Source organism: Zingiber officinale, chromosome 7B, assembly GCF_018446385.1.
Source record: "Zingiber officinale cultivar Zhangliang chromosome 7B, Zo_v1.1, whole genome shotgun sequence".
NCBI classification, from domain to species: Eukaryota; Viridiplantae; Streptophyta; class Magnoliopsida; order Zingiberales; family Zingiberaceae; genus Zingiber; species Zingiber officinale.
The window spans coordinates 50,544,152-50,556,892 of NC_055999.1; positions in this window are offsets into that span (position 1 = coordinate 50,544,152).

Sequence of the window (12,741 nt, forward strand, 5' to 3'; positions counted from 1 at the left end):
CTACTTCTTCCTGCTTCTAGCTTGCTCCTGCTGCGATCGAGCTTTGTTGAGCTCTCCGCTTACTGAGCTTCGTGTGAGCTCCTTCTTGAAGCTTCGGGTGTTGCTTCACAGGCAGTCGACGAGAAGGCGAGTTAGTGTTTATACATTGTTCTTGTCTTTCTACTTGTATTCCTTGTATTCTAGTCTGCTGTTGCAAACGTTTGTGGCGAGGTTTCTCCACCCACAAGGAGTATATTGTATTAGCCGGTTTTCCGGGGGCTCATCCACCGACGGATTGATAGGGCTCGTCCACCTCAAGGACACGCCGAGGAGTAGGAGTTCATCTCCGAACCTCGTTACATCCTTGCGTTTGAGGTTTGCTTTCTTCTTCTTAGTTTCTTCCTTGTATTTCCGCTGCAACTAACCTAATCGTAGGAAGAAACGCGAAAGATTGGGGTCGGCTATTCACACCCCCTCTCTAGCCGTACGAAGGATCCTAACAGAGGAGAGGGAGAGAAGAGAAGAGCTTGAGGAAGAAGAAGAGAGTTACTTCACCAAAATGAAACTCCACTCTTGAATAAAAGTGGACGGCCACATTTTGGCTTCTAAACCCCCATGGAATATCAAGAGTCACCACTCTTGGTAACTCCCATGAGGTGACATTTGGTCAAGTCTAACTTGACCAAATGAAGAATCCTTGATGATGTGGCATTGGTCAAGTCAAAGTCAAGTCAAAACTTGACTCTTCATCTTCCTACTTATGTCAAGTCAAACTTGACCACTTATCTCCCATGGTTGATCAAATCTAACCATTGGTTCAAGTCAAATTTAATTGAATGAATCTCTATTCATTGAATTAAATTAATTCAATGAGTCTAAATCTAAATTAGACTCATCTAATAATGAACCAAATTGAGTCCAACTCAATTAGCCTACTTTGGATTACTCTTAATCCAATTTGGTTCATCACATGAACCTAATCCTTTAGGTTCATCAAATGAACCTAATCTCCATCTAATTGCCCTTAGTGTGTGACCCTATAGGTTCTTGTAACGTTGGCAATGCTCCTAAACCCATTTAGAAGCATAAGTAATGAGAGGTATCTAGCAACACATCATTACTACCCAAGTTACAAGAATGTTGAGATCCAACATCACCTTGGGACTACTAATTGTAACTCCTCACAATATATGACATGTGTCCTTCTATCCTAGACATCTAGATTGATCAATATGAGGCATAGACCGTGTCATCCTCTAATCAATCTAAATCTTGAACTCCAAGTAGACTCACTCGATCAAATGAGTTCAATATCTTATATTGACTCATTTGGGCATGGCCATGCACTTAGTGGTCTCACTCTATCAAGAATATCGATATATCTCCCGTCATATAGGAGGGATAGATCCCATCTACATCACTCACATACCTCCGCATAATTTGTTACATACCCAGTAATCGCCTTTATAGTCCACCCAGTTACGGGTGACGTTTGACGAAGCCAAAGTACGTAACTCCTTATGTAGGGAACCATGGTGACTTCAGGTCCAAGGACTAGTAGTCATACTAATAGCCACATGAGAAAGTATATGATACTCATATAACGATCCATGATACTTTCTCATGGTGGGTCATTCAGTATACATTCTCCAATGCATACCCATGTGTCAACTTGATATCTCCATATCCATGACTTGTGAGATCAAGTCATCGAGTTGACTTACATGCTAGTCTCATCGCATTAACATTGTCCCTGAATGTTAATACTCGACTAGGAATGATTAAGAGTAGTGTTCCCTATATCATCTCACTATCGATTCTACCAATCGATTGATATAGGTAAGAACCTTCTACTCAAGGACGCTATTATACTTAGTTATTTGGCACCAATACAAGTAAGTATAATAACCAAAAACAAATGTCTTTATTTATATACAAGAATATGATACAACGAGTCCATACAACAATCATCAAATGATTGGCACTAGGGCTCTAACTAACAGTGACAGGTGCAAGCCCGTGTAAGGACATTTGAGGGATAACATTGAAGGGGAAATGAGAATATTCAAGAGGGTAGGATAGATTTTATGATTCAAACCTTGTATCTTTATGAGTTAAGAAGCTATGAACTTCTATGTTGATATTCGAGGGAAGCATAGTAATAGGTGCAATCCTGTGTAAGAACAACGTAGGTGCATATCTAATTGATCACATTTAGTTACATTTTTCAGTCCTAAGCTAGTTATCTATTGCAAGAGAGAACCGACAACCTTCTACAAATATTTAGACAATTGAGAAATAAGGATTGGTAAACCATATACATTCAAGAGATCTTACAAAGAAACCAAAACTTCTAGAACCTCCCTTTATCATAACCCAAACCCCAAACTCTTGTTTGTTAATCTTTCATTTTAGATTTGTTTTTCATCCTTAGCATTTGAAACCAATTGATTAGTTGTTTACCTAATTCACTTTGAGATATTTCTAGTGCTTATTCCAGTCCCTGTGGATACGATAATCTTTTATATTACTTGCGACATTTCCGTACACTTGCGGAACATAACAAGGAGTGACTGAAATGAGAAGGCCTAACAGACTGAGCGGTGAGGCGGAGCGGCGAGAGCAACTATGGGATCGAGCACCCGAACTCAACTTAGCAAAACTTCGACCAAGAAAAATGAGATCAACGAGATTTGACATTAATAATTCAAGGGACAATCAGTGAGCAAGTGAGGGACAAAAGAAATGGAGCTCGCAAGGGACAAGCGGAGAGAACAAGCAAGTGAGGGACAGCCGACCAGCTCGTGAGGGCGGCCCCGTGCACCGAGACATGCTCTCCTTGCTTTGCAGATCTGACAAGTGGATCCGACGGACAAGTAAGTGGAGTGGCCGACCACTGCACTCTGATTGAAATAGGTCCCACTGCTCAAGTGCAAGAATCATCGGAGCGGACTAAACCAAATAAAGCTTTGCTACTCGCGTCAGAACTTCATACTTAACGAGCGACAGGGGTCTCATTGGAAAGATAAGTGAGTTCAAGGGTCTCTTCTTATTGGAAAGATAGATTCTATTCTAGTCCACCTCAGAATCAAAGGAGCTTGTTGACCGGGTAAGGGATAGCTGGAGAGGAAAGAAATAATATACGTAGGGCAAAGCTTTGTATTTTCATAATCATTCTATAATAGAAAAGTTGGTTTTGGAGTCGGTTTTCTTACTCGTCCGTAGCTATCTGGGGATAAGAGAATAGAGAAGGAAGTTACGCTCGCCGAGCCGACTACTTGTTCTATATGAGAGAGCCGATCTTAGAGAAAGGTGCATAGCCGAGTGAAATAGACGCGGAGTCAACACTTTTGGAATTCATTCAAGTGAATGCAAAGAGCGACTACTCAGTACGGGAGCGACATAGAACCTTCACTGGCATCAATAGTAGTTGAAGCGAAGGGTAGATGTCGGGCCGGGGAAGCGGTAGTGGTCCACCCGGGGTCAAAGGGCATGACAATGGTGGAAGCTTCTCAACTCTCTACGTGCCAATCGTAGGCCGTCCCACATAGCGGTAGGCTGAGTAGAGGAAAGGTCTTCCTGAAACCAGAGGAGGCTAGCTAATGAGAGAGAGCCAAGACAAAGACCCGGACTCTCCCTCCAAGAAAGAACAATAAGAAGGGGCATAGAAGAAGGTCAGCGCAAGACTGTAGGATTCATGGAGGGGAAGAATAGCAGGGAGCCCGAATAAGCGATAGGCATGAGCGGGGGACGATGTACGACCACGGTCAAAGAGGCTTGCTAGAGGTTGGAAGAGAGACAAGAGAGGTCTGTCCGTAGTGCCATAGAGAGTTTGGGCAGCGCGGACAACATGGACAGCGACTGCTACTGCTACTCCGTACTTGCTTCAAGAGAACCACCGAGAATCATTGCATGCTCTGATAGACCAGACCGTTGGATGCGGAGGAAGAGGCGGACCATCTATGCCGAGCGATTCCTCTTCTTGCTTGCTATCTAGCGACTGCTTCCTTATTTTTCATTAAGAACTCATTCATTAACAACTGAGACCAACTGATGGAAAGAGAAATTGCCTCCCTCAGACTGATGGAAAGAGAGATGCAAAGCTTCCTTTCCTTCACATGACAACTGAGATTTCCTTCACATTCATTAGAACAACAGTAGATGGAAATTCCTTCGTTCATTCATTTCCTTCTGAATTGGACAACAGATAGAAAAGATAGAATGATTCCATGGCCGGGTCGGGTCTCTGTCTCTAAGTTCCTAACTACAACCACTATATTTGGTGAGATGGGTGGGGTGACAGAGCAGAGAGCTTCGTTCCGTCCCTGGCAGCGAGAGATGATCCTTTCCCAGTAGTAGAGGGAGCGAATTGATGGGTGCGATGGGGAGGAAAGCACTCTTTCTCAAAGCGAGGTCCGGAACGAAAGAGAGATATAATAAGAAAAACTAATTTGTGAAGTTTAGTGATCTTGTCTCTCTTCTCAATTGAAGCATTGTTCTATTTCTTATCTATTTCTTGTTACTTTACTTAAGTCAACCATTGATAGAAGAGGCGAAGGCTAGCTTTGGAGGTGGAGGCGGAGCAGTGAGAAGGAGAAGTGTACGGGGCCGAGCCCTAACTAGGCATGCGCATCAAGCACTTCGGGAGTCCCACGTCAAATGGTACAATGGTACAATGGTACGAGAACCAGACTCCGCCCCGGGTAATAGGCTAGGCTCAGCGGTTGGCTGCATTTCCCACGTAGCGGTAGGGAGTGAGCCTGAAGCCCGTCTTCCGTGACCTCTCGTCATACCATTGTTGAGCTAATCATACCATCGCTGAGCTAATGGGACTGGACGCTTCCATGACATGGAAAGTTTCACTTACTTATTCTTTGCCCTTCGCTCCGAAGAAACTTGGGCGGCTCATACTGTACAGAGAGAGAGGCAGAGCTATGATTGGGACATGGGACCTATACCTTTCATAGGACGGCTCATACTGTACAACAAAAGGGAGAGAGGCAGAGCTACTGTCTTCAGTTCTTGGTGCTTGGGCACAGTCACTGCCTCAGCTCTTGGTGCTCGACCGAGAAAGAGGAAAGCCGACTCGACGAAGCACTCCGGTCCTATGGCATCCGTTCCATTCACTATAGCTGACGCATACCTTACCCCTGTAGGCGAATGAGAGACCAATCTACTATTCAAGAAGAGCCTAACAGAACCCCGTTAACAAGAGAGGGAAGACCCATCGGTGACGGGGCTAAGGAAACGACGTAGATGAAACTCGGGTGAGCAAGAAGTAGGAGGGGGACTTTTAGCAATGCCATAATGAGAGAGAGTTCATGAGCGAAGGAGGAGATGCTACGGTCAGATAGTCTGGTCTGGCTCGGGTACGGAAGGAAAGCCGACTCAGTGAACAGCTTCGTCAAGCTATGCGCGGCAGAAACATCATAGTGGAACGAGCTCACCTATGCGGCGCAGGAACGGATTAGGAAAGACCGGACTCGGTGAGGCTGGGCTCAGTTCCATTCTTGTAATCTAATATAGGGTAGCCGTCTCGGGAAGCTTGATCTAGCTTTGACAGTCCCAGTGAATAGGCACGGGGAGATCGAAAGCAAGGGACGAACTAGAAAGTCAATTGCGCGTGCAATCCGCTTATTAATCCGATCTTCAGAAGAAAAGGAAAGCAGCTAAGCTAACGAACTCTGGCTCTGTCTCTACGTGGCAATTGCAGCTCCCGCCCCCTCAACTCTGGCAGTCCCAGGCTCAGGACAGGTGGGATCAGGCTGGAGCGACCCGGGTTTCTTTCTATCTATGCTCCCCGGGGTAGATTCATCAATTAGGTGCTTGGAGCGGGTGAACTTTGAAAGGAAAGGTGCTCGGAGCAGAGGAAAGGAGCGAACGGGCCCGCAACGCAACAGTTGAGCGCGCGCAAGCACCGAAGCTCTCGAGATGGATTGAAACTCTTTAAAGCACCTATGCAGCACCTCTTCAGTAGACTACGCAAGATGAGTCTTGAACTACTGAACTCTGAAGTCGACTACGCGCTCGCTACTACCCATCCGGACTTCCGCCTCCTTCTATACTCTCTGACCGGCACTCAACTCAAGTCAGAAATTCAAGTTCCTATGAGCGAGCCAATTCAGAGGAGGGGGACCTCTCTTTCTGGCTCGACAAGTGAAGCGGTAGCTAAAGAGCAGTGAAGGAGCCGACCAGAACAGAAGCTGAACTATAATAAGAACGGAGAACTCATCCTCTGCGGTCGCACCTATGAAAAGCAGCACCTCTTCAGTAGACTACGCAAGATTCACTCAACTATTGTATTGAAAGAAATTCCCTCTTCAGTAGACTACGCAAGAGAAACTCTGACCCGCCTTGCTTCCCCATTCATTGATCTTTGAACAGCTCCGCATCCTAAATCTCTTTTCGGGATAGGCTCTGATCTTCTATTTGAAGAAAGGTAGGATCCATCATTATAGGTGGGTTCGGAGCAAGATATAGGCTCACTCGCTATATGATTGTCGGCTCTAATGTGGGCTCGGCTCGCACTGTCTATCAGCGGTCGGTCAGTTCCCTATTTTCTCTATGGTCGGCTCGCTGCTCCCCTCTTCTCTGAATGAGTACGCAATTCCAATTCCATTATTGGCTAGCAATTGAGCCTCGTATTAGAACCTTTAGCCCCGTCACCGACGAGTCTTTCCTCACCGGGCCAGACTGACTCTGATCTATCTTTGCCGGGGAACGAAGCCAGTACTACCCACTCCTTTGACTACCACTACCCCACCCCATCCTATCAATGGTCAATGGTTGACAAGAGGAAGATGATTGACAAGAGAAAAGAAATAGAACTCAGACTGCTTTAACTGAGAAGACAAAGAAGCGGCTTCGTTGAGCAGCAGAGTTAAGCTTTGCTATATCTCTGCAATGAAATATTTGCAAGCAAATAAGCTTAGAACGAGCGAGCGCTACTCCACACCTATATATATATAAAGTCATCGGCATGGGCATTCAATTCAAGTCTCGGCTGCGAGTGGCGCCTATTCTATTATCTTCGTCCTACTAGCAAAGCAATAAAGAAAGGAAAGGTGCTCAATCAAGAGAAATGAATGGAATAATGGTTTCTAGTGCTTGCAAAGAAGTAGCTTCGCGGGGAGAGCTTCCATAGCAGCTTATCCCACCAAGACCACTAATTCTTTCCCATTCTGAGTAGATTCGAAAGGCAGGTAACGGATTCTTTCCCTCGCACCTCAAGTTCCAGCTTCGATTGTTTTCATTCGAAAGTTCGGGAGCGCTGGTTGAGGTTGAATTGAATGAACTCGAAAGAATTTCATTCACTGGAAAGAGCTAATCTAATCTGTTTTCATGAACTCGAACTCACGCTTCTATGGTTCGACTCTATAATCAAATGACCCAGCGTAGCAGATCAGATCCTCTTTTCTTTCCTTGACCCAGCTCCGCACTATATAATTCAATTCAATAGGAAGTGGTCGCTCCGCACCTCACTGACAAGTCTAGTCTGGTTCACGAGTCTGAGTCTGACCGACCAGAATGAAATGAGCTTAGCTGGGCCGGAGATTAGGAGTGCCTTTGCCCTCCAATTAGTGCCTTTGAGATTAGCTCCTTTGCCCTCCAATTAGTGCCTTTGCCCGAAGTACCAATACCGCTACGTGGGGACGGGAATTTATCTGAGCTCCGTCACCGACTTCACTTTCCTGCCTTATCTGATTGTCGCAACCGCTACATGGGCTGAAACCTACCTTCCTCTCACGGATCTCTGGCACCTTACTAGAAGGACCTTACTCCACCCGACCTGGACTCAGCGGGCAAGCATTGTAGGCCAGACTGAGTAGGCATAGCTCTTTTTCTCCACGTGACCCGACCTAAACTCCCGGATTCCGGAGCCGTAGACGTGGACTCTGCGCCTCTTTTCCCGGTCCAGTCATGACCTGCCCTTTAATTGACATAGAGAAGAGACTGGACCAGGATGATGCATGGGACAGAAAGAGGAGACTTGGCAAATAGTTGGGATAGCTCAGTTGGTAGAGCAGAGGACTGAAAATCATCGTCTCACCTGTGGTTCCTGACATGTAAATAATGTATCGCTAAGGAAGAACAAAAGCCACTGGTTCACTATTTCTCTCGTTCGGGACGGTCGTCACTCGGGATCAAACCAAGAAATTCCTGTCAAAGTGCTCTTTTTTCGGACATAACATTGGAAAGCACGGGCACCTATACTCTCTAGCTATCGAGAGAGCTCTCCTGCGAGTGACAGTAGCCCCCAGCAACAGTCTCTTATCTGAATGAAGGGCTTCTTTAGATGGCTCGCTTTACCGTAATTTAGGGAGAGAGTAGAGTGAATCTCTGTAGGCCCAAAGCCATGTTAGCAAGAAAATACTGCTGATGTCTTCTGCTCTGGCCCCAAAGGAAAGACCTTTGACTACTCTTTTTGGAGACGGGGCCATTTACGACTACAAAATACTGCTGATGGGTGTAATTGTAATTTAGACTCCTGTAATTTGAGCAATACTGTAATCTGCTGCGGGACGAGACAGAAAATTTTGGCGACGTGGGCGAGTGATAACGACGCGCTCGACCATCATTTTTGAGGAACTAGGGCTCTCCCGTCAGGGAGAGGGTTGAATGGCGTGCTTTGCTCAATAAAAAGCTAGCAACAAATGGGAGAGAAATGAAGCTTCCAAAGTAGATCCATTTACCAGCGAAAAAATGAGGGACGAGAGAAGCGACGTGGACGCTTCTAGAGGGTAGGGTGCGCCCGACAAAAGAGGGCCTTGCCAGAAAGACTATGAATCGTATAATGAGCTAGCTCTAGGTATGACTTTCTTCCCTCTTTCTTGGTTGGTCAAAGAAAGTATGGTAGTTTTCAACACTTTTGCCTTAGTTTGGAAAACTACCATTACTTGGACTGATTTAGCTCACTACTGGAACTAAGTCAAGACTGTATTAAATGTATTTCAACCAAACTCTTCTATTCCACCAGAGTGGAATGTTACTTAGCTCTGAATCAGACTTACCCGATCCCTCAGATGCTGCTTCTACTTTCACTGAGTAATTGTAATTGAAATTCCCCGCAAAAAACCAATTAGCAGAGCTGTGATGATAAAGGATGAGCAACCCTAGCCTACCGAACGAAAGGAAAGAGCCAAGGAAACGACATGTAGTCAGGAGAATCTTAACGGGAAGACAAATCAAATCTGTGACTACCAAAGAATGAAAACAGAGGCAACACATAGGTTGATGCCTCAGAATAGATAGGTGTCTCGGTCATTATAAATGCTGATCAGTGAAGACGAGAATTTAGGTGTAAATTACTACTTGAAATTCCATTCCTTTCTCGGGTGGGAGGGTTTAGAGCCAGTTAAGCCAATGGCATATCTAGCAGCAGCTCCAGTAGTACTAGCTACATCAGTAGATCATCGATTAGCATACTTCCCCTGAATAGTCTATGTGGCTCCCCAATTTCTCGGATGGATCAACGACCGCATTAAAGTCACCAGCCATAAGAATTTCATTGAAATTCTAACATCACGTAGGGCTTGGAAGGCAGCTGTAAGGTGTAATGGCTCTGGCGGTTGGTGGATGAAATTTGAGTGCAGTTGGCACACCTGCCATTTTTTTTGGCTGGACTGAAGCCGGAATACGAGCTGATCAAAGTACAGATCCTTGCAAATGAGAACTTGAGAAGAAGAGACAACGTCCTTCCAGTTCTACTCAATGAGGAAGCAAGACAGCTAAATATGAATAACCCCATGCATCACATGAAGCCTCCGCCCTTTTGGCTAGAGGCCATTGATCCTTTACCAATCCAATCATACAACTCAGAGTGGAAGAGGAAAGAATGGGGGGCTTAAACCGGCCCGTTTGCTCTCATTGTGGGAAGCCAAATCATACCGTGGATCGATGTTGGGAACTTCACGGCAAACCATCTGATCTTCCCAAGTCCATGGAAAGGATAAGGGAAAGAAGCCCGCATACGCAGCTGTAGAAAAGCCAACTAAGCTTTTAGAAGACCCACTAACAGAGCCGTTGACGGTGATGTCCACAGAAGCCCTAGGCTCATGACTTTTTGATGCGTTGCAGCCTGCCTTGAGAAGAAGAGACATCTCAGCAGATTGCTTCAACCCAAGTTGCACTAAAGTAGGAGGCTGCATAGCTGTAGCCTTAACGTGTTCAGGAGGAACATTCCCTAAAGGAACAATAAGAATAGTTTTCTCCGAGGAACTCTTATTCAAAGAGATTTGAGACCCGCATGGACACTTTTCTCTGCATGAGAAGTAGGTTCAAGTCACACTTTTGGCTTGCTACAAGCTGGGCTCAGGGACTGCAATCAGCCGCTTCCCCTGTAGTCGTCAGCTCATTCTTGACAGATCCGATCGGGTGTTCATAATCTGGAGTAAAAGGATTCGAACCTTTGCATGCCGGTACCAAAAACCGATGCCTTACCACTTGGCTATACTCCATAGGCCTCTTTTGGATGGTAGGAACGTGATAGGGGGAAGGGATAAGCAGGGCTCGAAGAACGGGCTGAGCCGTGCAAGGACGCGGGGATATTGCAAGTAAGCATCAAGGTTCTCCCTTTAGGACCGACTAAAACAAGCTCGCGACCCTAATAGAAAGAAAGGGTAAGCTCTCTGCTCTATTTGCTTGCAATGCTATGCCTATCAAAGTTGGCGAAGCGAAGGCTTTTGTAACCTTAGACTCGTTATGCTGTTCGACTGAACTCGTTGGATCCGCATCCACCGAAAGTCGGTAACCTTCGTCAGCATTTGGTACTCTTTCGATAGCTTCAATAGTTCATTGAATTTGGTGTAATGAACCGCAAGCCCTTCAGAAAGAAAGACATAATATAATCTATAATAAGAATGAAGATTAAAGTACCCTTGAAAAGACTCGGGAATGACTACCTGTAATAAAGCACAGGCTAATACGAGCCGACCAGAAGAAGCAAGGCTTAGATTACTAGATCCTGGACACAATCTTCCTAGAAATGGTGAGGCAAGGGGTTCTCCATTTCTAGCCTCTCCTTCTTGCTTACCTAGCTCTTGTCTTAGTGACTCTTCCTCTTTTCTAGGTTCTTTTCTGAGTGTTAATACGATAGATTTTTCATTTGCCAATGAATTGGATCCACCCCGATTCGATCAATAATGAGATTCTCGTTGATCTTTTTTTGAAAAGTGTTTCTCACTATTCAGAACAGTGGAGCTTTCGACCCAATCGTTTAGCCTACCTATCGGGCGCCAAGCCAATAAAAGAGAAAGTTTTCGCATGGGCTCATCATCTGATGCAGAACCGATGCGAGAGGGAGAATCAATATGGGGGAAGCGGGGATTGATAGCTTTCGACGAACCAGTGGAAAGAGTTCTTCCGGATTCCTTTCCAAAAAGAGTAATTAGGCATAAAAGATTTGATTGAATGAACGCCACCTTGGTTGTTTTCAAACAAATCCAATCTTGGGCCAAGCGTTGCCAGCCGGTAATAGCCGAAGGCTAAAAAGGGAGAGATAGGGAAGAGGAGATTAAGGATAGTCACTCCACTCCATAGATAGTGCACACAGATTCGTCTTTCATTTGAAATTCCTTTCAGGTCGGAAACGCGGGCTGCTGGTGGGGCTGTGCCTATTCTCCCTCTTCTTCCGCTTTACAACCGGAATAAGGAACCTTAGAATGAACCCTACCTGTCGATGAAAAAATGGGATTTGAGAGGACCACCTGCTAGCAGATCAGAAAGATTTGTATGGGTATGGAATGTCCTACTCCTGCCTGAGCTTTCCGATCAACCAATCCCCTATTTCAAGGACATCTGTGTTAGGTAGGCCCAGGGATCACTAATTAGTCGAATGAACCCATCTCTCTGGCCTATCATTTCTTGGTCGATCCGGCTGGCATCTCCTGCATATCTATGGGGCCCCTTTATACAATAATACAAGTTTGCTGCTAGGAAAGGAGAATCAATCATCAATAGAAGTTTACTGACCAATCGACGATCTACTACTCCCTCTTAATAGGAGATGCCCATGCTTTGATTCGAAAGCCCTAGCCAGTGATGAATCCCCAAGAAGATAGGAGTCAACAATTCCTCCTCCCTTCAGTCCAGTTTGAACCCGTCCCAAGAACGAAGACTTTCCTACTGCAAGGTGAGGCTCTGCTCTTCTCCCCTAGAATCCACTCCGGGTCGGGGGAGCAACTAGTCCAACTTCTTAAGCAGCCGAGATATTCTTAAAGGAACATTTGAAACAATTCCTTGCCTCACCTGAGATGAGAGGGAAGGTTGATTTGACTCGAATCCTTGACCTGATCTTTAATCCTACACTGGTTAATGATGCGATGGGATAAGTTTTTTTTGTCATTTTTGTTGGAGTGTATATTTAAAAGTTTAGCTTTTGTACACATTTATTTTGAAATAAAGAATCACATTGGTCAAATGTTTACATTTATTTATTAAATGTAATTGTTCAATTAATTTATAGAGAACCGACAACATGATCTTCTAAGTGGGACTCCACACTCCATGTTATCTACTATATAAATTAATTGAACAATTACATTTAACAAATAAATGTAAACATTTGACCAATGTGATTCTTTATTTCAAAATAAATGTGTACAAAAGCTATACTTTTAAGTATACACTCCAACAATCTCCCACTTATACTAAAAGTCTAAGTTGCGATATCTGTTGCCATACATCTGATTCCCATCCCCTCCACATGTCGATCAAAAGCTTTCGCCGGAAGGGCCTTAGTGAAAGGATCTGCCAGGTTATCTG